We start from the raw sequence: 7,323 nt of genomic DNA on the forward strand, positions 1-7,323 counted from the left end.
AATTTACACAAGAACGATGTCGTCGCTGCTCGTGTGCTGATTTCGTTAATAACAGGGAGCCTGTACCTCCAAGTCCAATTTTTCAAGTCCATTGGAACTCGGAGATACAGGGTGCGTGTTATTAACCAGGTAGAAAGACGAAGAACTTCTCTCGTCTATCTGTCGAATTAAAGAAGATTAGGAACATGTATAGAACACCATATAACCATTACGTTACTGGAAGTAAAGATAACAATTTATTTGATTAGTTAAAAGCACATCTTTTAACAACAGATCATCCCAAAAATAAAAACGTACGGTAGACTGCACATCAGTGGTAACTATCATGCACCTTAACTCAATAGTAATAAGTACGATTTTCCTATAAAACTGTTACCACTGACCTGAAGTTGACTGTACCTACTTAGAACTCACCCCTAACCAAGAAGTTTCGGACCAAAACGACGTAAAAAAGGTCCAGCGACTGCTCGATGTAATGCCGTTTATAATATGGAACCAGTACATCCGAGTACATAATATAGTGTTGCTAATGTCCTCCGGAAGTACAGGGTCCACACGACAAACTAGCTGTTCTTCGATGGAAGTCACAAGGGTATCATCCTGGCTATCCACTCTTATCTAGTAGTGTGCATTTATTGGTCTTATGAACTCAATAATGTATAAATTCAGTAAAGCCTGCTGATGTTACTAAATCCTGTGATGGCGGCCACCGTTCGAAGAATTGAGGTTTAAAGCGGGAAGCCTGATTAGTCGGAGGGATAATTCATTGGGAAACCCCATACCGACGTAATCAGGGTACCCACTGAAAACCAGAGTGAGTTGCTGCACTTTATCTTCGGTGTAGCCTAAAAAACACGTTTAAAAAAAAATCGACAATAATTACAAGCAGTTGATGTTAAATAGAGAAATGTTATACAAAAAAGGAAAAGTACCAACCACTAAAAACCAAGTCTCAATAATGAAATATATTACTCCTCTTCCATTGGGAGTCAGGGGGTAGTCATCTTGGCTATCCACTCTTATCTTATAGTGGGATTAACAACACCAGTACGTCTGAGGTAGCTTTCTTTCTGGTGATGGCGTCACCAGTCGATGAATTGAGGTATAAAGCGGGAAGCCTGATTAGTCGGAGGGATAATTCATTGGGCAACCCCATACCGACGTAATCAGGGTACCCGCTGAAAACCAAAGTGAATTGCTGCACGATCTTCAGTCTAGCCTAAAAACACATTTAAAGTTTAAGAAAGTTAGCTTTGCCTCAATATTTACAAGCGGTTAATGTTAAGCCGGGAAATTTTATATAAAAAAAGAAATAATACCAACCTCTAAAACCAATTAGTTAATTTCTGTCGGGAGTCAGGAGGGTGTCATCTTGGCTATCCACTTTTATAATCTTGTAGTGTGCATTTATTGGTCATAACGTTGGTACGTCTGCGTTAGCAGTCTTGCCTGAAAATATATGAATTAATTAGTGCACGGGAACGTATATGGAAAATCAATAGAAGGCTGCTTACCTGATTCCGGTAAGGGATTATCGTAAAGGTGTGAATTTAATTTATAACAAGAGCTGTAAATAACATTATTTATTGTGTAAAATTAACTTTTCACATACACTTGCCCTCTTATTAATAAACACTGATAAAGTTACACCAAGGAATAAGAGAGGAATAACCATTCATTTTTCTTGAATTAACTTTACTTCGTGCTTACTAAAAAGGGGTTAAAAAACATCAATATCAAAAATGTAGGTATATTTAAAAATATCGTCATCGAACACGAGCTGCTTAGCAAAAGGGCTAGGCAGGTGATGATTACATATAAATCACATGTAGATGCCGTCCCTTAAAACGGTCTGTTTTATATTAAAAACGAACATAAAAATACATCAGTATCAAAAATATCTTTACTTTGTAACAACTTCTAAACATCAGTCAAAAGTTTATATATTTTTCAAAATATATGTTCAATCACAGTCTGCGCGCAGCATTATCAGAGCGTAGTTAATCTAAATATATATATAAACATACAAAAACAAATAAAACTGGTAATTAATGACCGGTATTTGAAAACGTGATTCTACTCATGATTATAAACATTTTTTTCCCCATTAATTTTTTTTTATACCTTAATCACCATAGCAAACAACTTTCTGTACCTGAAATTACTTGTTAGGCATAATTAATTTCATTTCTCCGATGAGATGTGTTCAAGTATCGGTGATGAATTACCAGTCGCCCTATACAAGTCGCCAAAGGGCTAAAACTTGGCCAGGAGTCGTGTATAAGTAATCACTTGTATGGTACACAAGACCCCTATTATGTTAACTATTCATCAAAAATTTTAACAGTGTAAAATATAAAAAATATTACGATGGTTAGCACCATTAAACTACAACGATAACAGAAAATTTTCGGTTGTCAAATGATCCATTTGACCAAACTTGTAACTTTTACTCACGTAAGTAGCTTAAGTAATTATATAACTTATATATTTAAGAATTCATAACCCCTTCGTAGGTCGCTTATAGTAATTTGATAAAACTTTTTTCAATTACAGAAGTTGCTTACGTATTTTTACGGAAGTAAGTATAAGGGTGCGGGGTTATAGTTAAATGGTGCAACTAACTCTTTTTTTATGTCTAAGTGTAAAAACCTTTATAAAAAATATTTTTTGACCCGTAGGTACCTAATATAGAACGAATCTCGAGCTCATCATTTCTTGAATTAAAGTACATTTTGACCCATTTAGTCTATGTCATTAAAACCATATTCCATAGAGTCCATGGAATAGGATTTTTTTTCAAGTTTGTGTATAGCTACATATAACTATTATTTATAAGTATAGTCAAATAAATATAATTTAAACCGTAATTAATAATGTTAGAGAACGTTGTCGACAGAAGAACCACAGAAATTAACGTTTTATAACTTCAATGTACAATCAAAAGGTTCGGGCTATATACCTCTAACAAAATCAACATAAAGCCGAGAATGTCAAACCTACTGATAATTATAGATAACAAAATAAGTAATTATCTAATCAAATTCATAAATAAAAATATAAATGAAAAATACATTGGTAAATTGGTATCGTTTCAGCTTCTGTGATAGGTACGTACTTATAATATAATGTTTTGTCCTTTACCAGCACACTTTGTAACTTAGTTTTCTTGGTTTCGTAGTCACGCAAAAAATGTTCCATTTTCTTCTTAATGTTTCATTATATTTGTAACGTTTTTGGAATTTGTTATAAACATAGTTTATTTGGCTTCTCTGTCACGAGGTTTTCTACCTGATTCAATTTTTTTCTTATTTTTCGTTATTTTAAAGGTGTTGTATATAGTTTATTGGTATGTTTAGTATAGATGTCCCGAATTGCTGTGAACAAATTAGCAACGATGATAAAGCTATATAAATACATAATAAGTAACATCGAGTGTCAAATGTTTATTTAGAAGTTGTTAATATTTACCTGAGGCATTCATTTGTTTAGATATTGCTTTCATGTGTTTAGGTCTTTTTTTAACGACGTCAATAATCATCAAATGACTCCTCCCGCTGGGTTAGCAGCGGTGAGGGAGTGTCAGACTCTTACTGACTAAAAACCGTCGTGTTCCGTCGTAGGCCTTTTATGTATCAGGGCCGCGGTAACTGTTTCGAACAATCCCGCAGTTCCGGCAGACCTTGGCCCTGCTGCGCCCCGCTGATGTGTTTAGGCCTGACTTCCATTTGCTTAGGCAAGCATTCCTAAAAACAAGAAAAAAATAAGTAGGTACGTGAAATGTCTGTAAAAAATTATATGTACTGTGGTTTGTTTTCTGCGTACGCACCTCCCATTAATTTCAATGTATTCAAATAGCAGTTGTTACCCAGCACGTCCATTGGTACTTCGTTTCCCTTCAATGATTGCCAGTTCGGGCCCCTATCTAATAAAATACCAACCAAATTACCTTTATGAAATAAAACCAAAATTACCAGCACTTAAGCAAGGGCCGGCTTGCTTAAATGCTAGTAATTTTGCACCACTGCTCACTAAATACAATAAATTCAAACCGTGTTTCTGTATCTGTATGTAACTAACTATATTTTATTCATAAAGATGATTTGATGATTCTTCGCGGGAATTGTTTTTAATGAACAGTGGTCCAAACCGGAGCCACGAAAGATTGGATATTAAGTATAAAACTTAGCAATGCCAATTGTGTATGTACTTTGTCTTTTGTGCCTTTAAACTTGGTGCGCCATGGTGTTACATAACCTACCTCTACAAATACGATAAAAATAAACAAAATTAACGCTTAAGAAATATAACAACAGTGCCTTTTAGATAGAATTCCAGGAAACTACAATATTTCTGTACCTAATCTGAAGATTCATCTCTCAGAATTCTAGCTAAATGATAATACAGATTCGCAGAGCATAGTTTTCAATAAAATTAACCTGAAACATAAAAAAATCCCTCGCATAAATATTAAAGCTTTTAGTTCCAAGTCTCTAAAAATTAATTGCAATTACGGTTATGTAGAGGGATGCGTGTGCTCGATAATCAATTAGTTTTTGGCACAAATGATACGCAATGATTAGGTACTAAGTATGGTGGGTATATACACTACATATTTCATTCAGAGTAGGTACATCACTACATAATATAAAACAAAGTCGCTTTTTCTGTCCCTATGTCCCTTTGTACTCCAAAAATTTTAAAACTACGCAACCGATTTTCATGCGGTTTTTTTAATTGATAGAGTGATTAAAGAGGAAGGTTTGTATGTATAATAACATACATTAAATAGTGGGGAAATACTGTTATCCCGTGCGAAGCCGGAGCGGGTCGCTAGTTAAGTGTAAAACGTTCATACATTTACCCCGATAATCGTAACCATCAAACGAAATAAACAGTTCTAGAACATCAATCTCCTATGACAACATTTCGACAGCAATACCAACATAGTTTACAATTTACAAAGCATTTATAATTTTAACGAATTTTAGGCTTATTTAGTTTGGTTATTTTATGTGGTTTTAGTGATAATTTCTCAAGAAATCGAAATAATCTTAGCATAGATTCGTCGTATTCGACACCTGTTGACCTCTCTGTAATACAAAACAAGTTCATATTAGATCTTTACCTGAAGTCATAGTAATTGTGTGTAGAATAAATGGTTTTTCTTTGTTTTCTAATTACCAAGGGACTTACCGCTATAAAACACTTATTTACTGTACCTCTTACAAATTATTTACTATTTTTAAATCGTCAAAACAACATTTTATTTACTGAAATATATGTACATATTTACATGACGTAAAAATAAACTTATTTATTTATATTATTTACTTACCAATGTATTTTTAATATAGGCTACTTACCAATGTTTTACTTACCATTCTTTACCAATGTATTTTTTATATACATATAACCTAATAATATACCTATTACCAATTATTTACTTCGCATCTTATTGTTAATACACCAACTTACCAATGCTTTACTTACCCATGTACTTTTAATGGTAAAATACTTCGAGCCGATTTTTGAGAAAAACTCGATACTTACTTTCTTTGTAAATACCTTTACCTACTTACCCAATAGCCATTGCAAATAAAGCAAACAAATGCAAACTGGAAAAAAGATGACAAAGAAAGTCCAATATTCTAATGCTTTATTGGGAAGCTCCTTAACGATCAATCAAGTGGACAATTTGGGTTTTTGGATTTTTTTATTAAATTAGACTTTTGGGTTTGGACTTTTAGGCAATAATGCGACCCATGTTTATAAAACCTGAAACAAAAATCGCATTTTAAAAATCGAAATCGAATGGTACCTATTTTATAGCAAATTCTATACCATTTAGTCTTACCAAGCCTTTATTTGAGAAGATCATGAAGCTGCTACTTATTACGCCACAACGTCCTCTGTGAAGTTGACGAAGAACGGCCTTCGTATATGACGCTTAGGCGCTGACCTGGAGTAGCCGACTGCCGCAGGATACTCGCCAACCGAAAAAAAAAATGTGCCATCAGAGATGACCGGAATGGAACACTACCTCTTGCAAGAAAATGCACTTGAACTAATAGCATGATACCTTGACCGCTTGACACCTCATTACCAAACTAATAACCTCTTTACAACAAAATGCCGCATCTTGTACCTGCAATGCTTTCAAGAAACGGCATTATGTTCTAATTTACCTCAGTTACCAGAGGTGCAAGCGGGACACATTACCTTCCATATTTAAAAACAGTTTTGCAAATAGAAACAAAACAAATTTTTAAATATTTGCCTATTTACATTCGGTGCATTTTCTTGCAAGTCAGCCAGAATAAACATCCAAAGGCAGTGTTACATTCACCTTTTGAATTGGTAGTTTTTAGCTTGGTCTTCATTCTTGAGTAATGCGCAAAATTTCCATCCAGATGAGTATGATAGTACTTTCGTCCATAACACTATTACTTTTCTCCTCTTCGCCAGTTTGGATCTACTGTAGCGGCCACTGTGTTGACGCAAGTACCTTAAGTTAATGGTGTATGTGATTTTCAAGTATGTCGGAAAGATGTGCCCACAATCTGACAGCTGGATCTACCTCTGTTCTTTGCTAATCTACTTTCAACATCTTCCGTAGAACACCTGTACATATTTTAAAACAAACGACACACAAAACTATTCAAAAAAATGCAAATTTATCTGAAAAAGACAAATTAAAACACCATACAACAAAACAAGGTACCAAGTAATTATTTAAAAGCATCAAAAGAACAACAAAGATTCCTTTTCATAACAACATCCTAACGGTAAGCAGTTAGAACCTACGACATTGTTTTAGGTCACAGAAATACAATTACACATACATTTTCCACTAAGTCGTCACGCCGTCTTCTCTTCCCGCGATGTCAGGGTGCAGAGATCAACGTAAATAGTCTACAATAATTTGGGGCATAATACTTGGAAACGGCTCGTATTTATCGAAGTATGCATGAATTTGTTAACTATTTACATCAACCTTCACTACCACACTGTGAGATGCACCACGGGAGGCCAATGTTTTACACTTACAAATAGAAATAATAACACTACGCAACATTTTCCTTTTTTATTGTATCCAAGGTGAAGTTTACTTTACATCAGTACGAGTTTCCATTCTCGTGATATTTTTTTTCAGCTACGTCGTACGAATTTCCTTGCATTACTAATTGACATTTTAGTATGGACAAAATACACCGTAAATGTAAAATGGTATATCTTGAGAAAGAAAACTCGTAATGATGTAAAGTAACTGGATTTGAATTGAGAAGAGCAGTACTAAATGATTCTTTAGTTAGAAAATAC

At 34.3% G+C, this 7,323-nt stretch overlaps 1 long non-coding RNA gene across 1 annotated transcript; it reads right to left on the minus strand.

The window, feature by feature from the left end:
* Positions 1–1,568: 1,568 nt before the first annotated feature.
* Positions 1,569–6,027, minus strand: LOC124645446. Its single transcript, XR_006986230.1, has 4 exons — positions 5,858–6,027; positions 3,830–5,778; positions 3,472–3,746; positions 1,569–3,377 (listed from the first exon to the last, which is right to left on the minus strand). It is a non-coding gene; the product is annotated as an uncharacterized LOC124645446 (long non-coding RNA).
* Between the last annotated feature and the right edge of the window lie 1,296 nt (positions 6,028–7,323).

This window comes from Helicoverpa zea, chromosome 31 (genome assembly GCF_022581195.2).
Source record: "Helicoverpa zea isolate HzStark_Cry1AcR chromosome 31, ilHelZeax1.1, whole genome shotgun sequence".
NCBI classification, from domain to species: domain Eukaryota; kingdom Metazoa; phylum Arthropoda; class Insecta; order Lepidoptera; family Noctuidae; genus Helicoverpa; species Helicoverpa zea.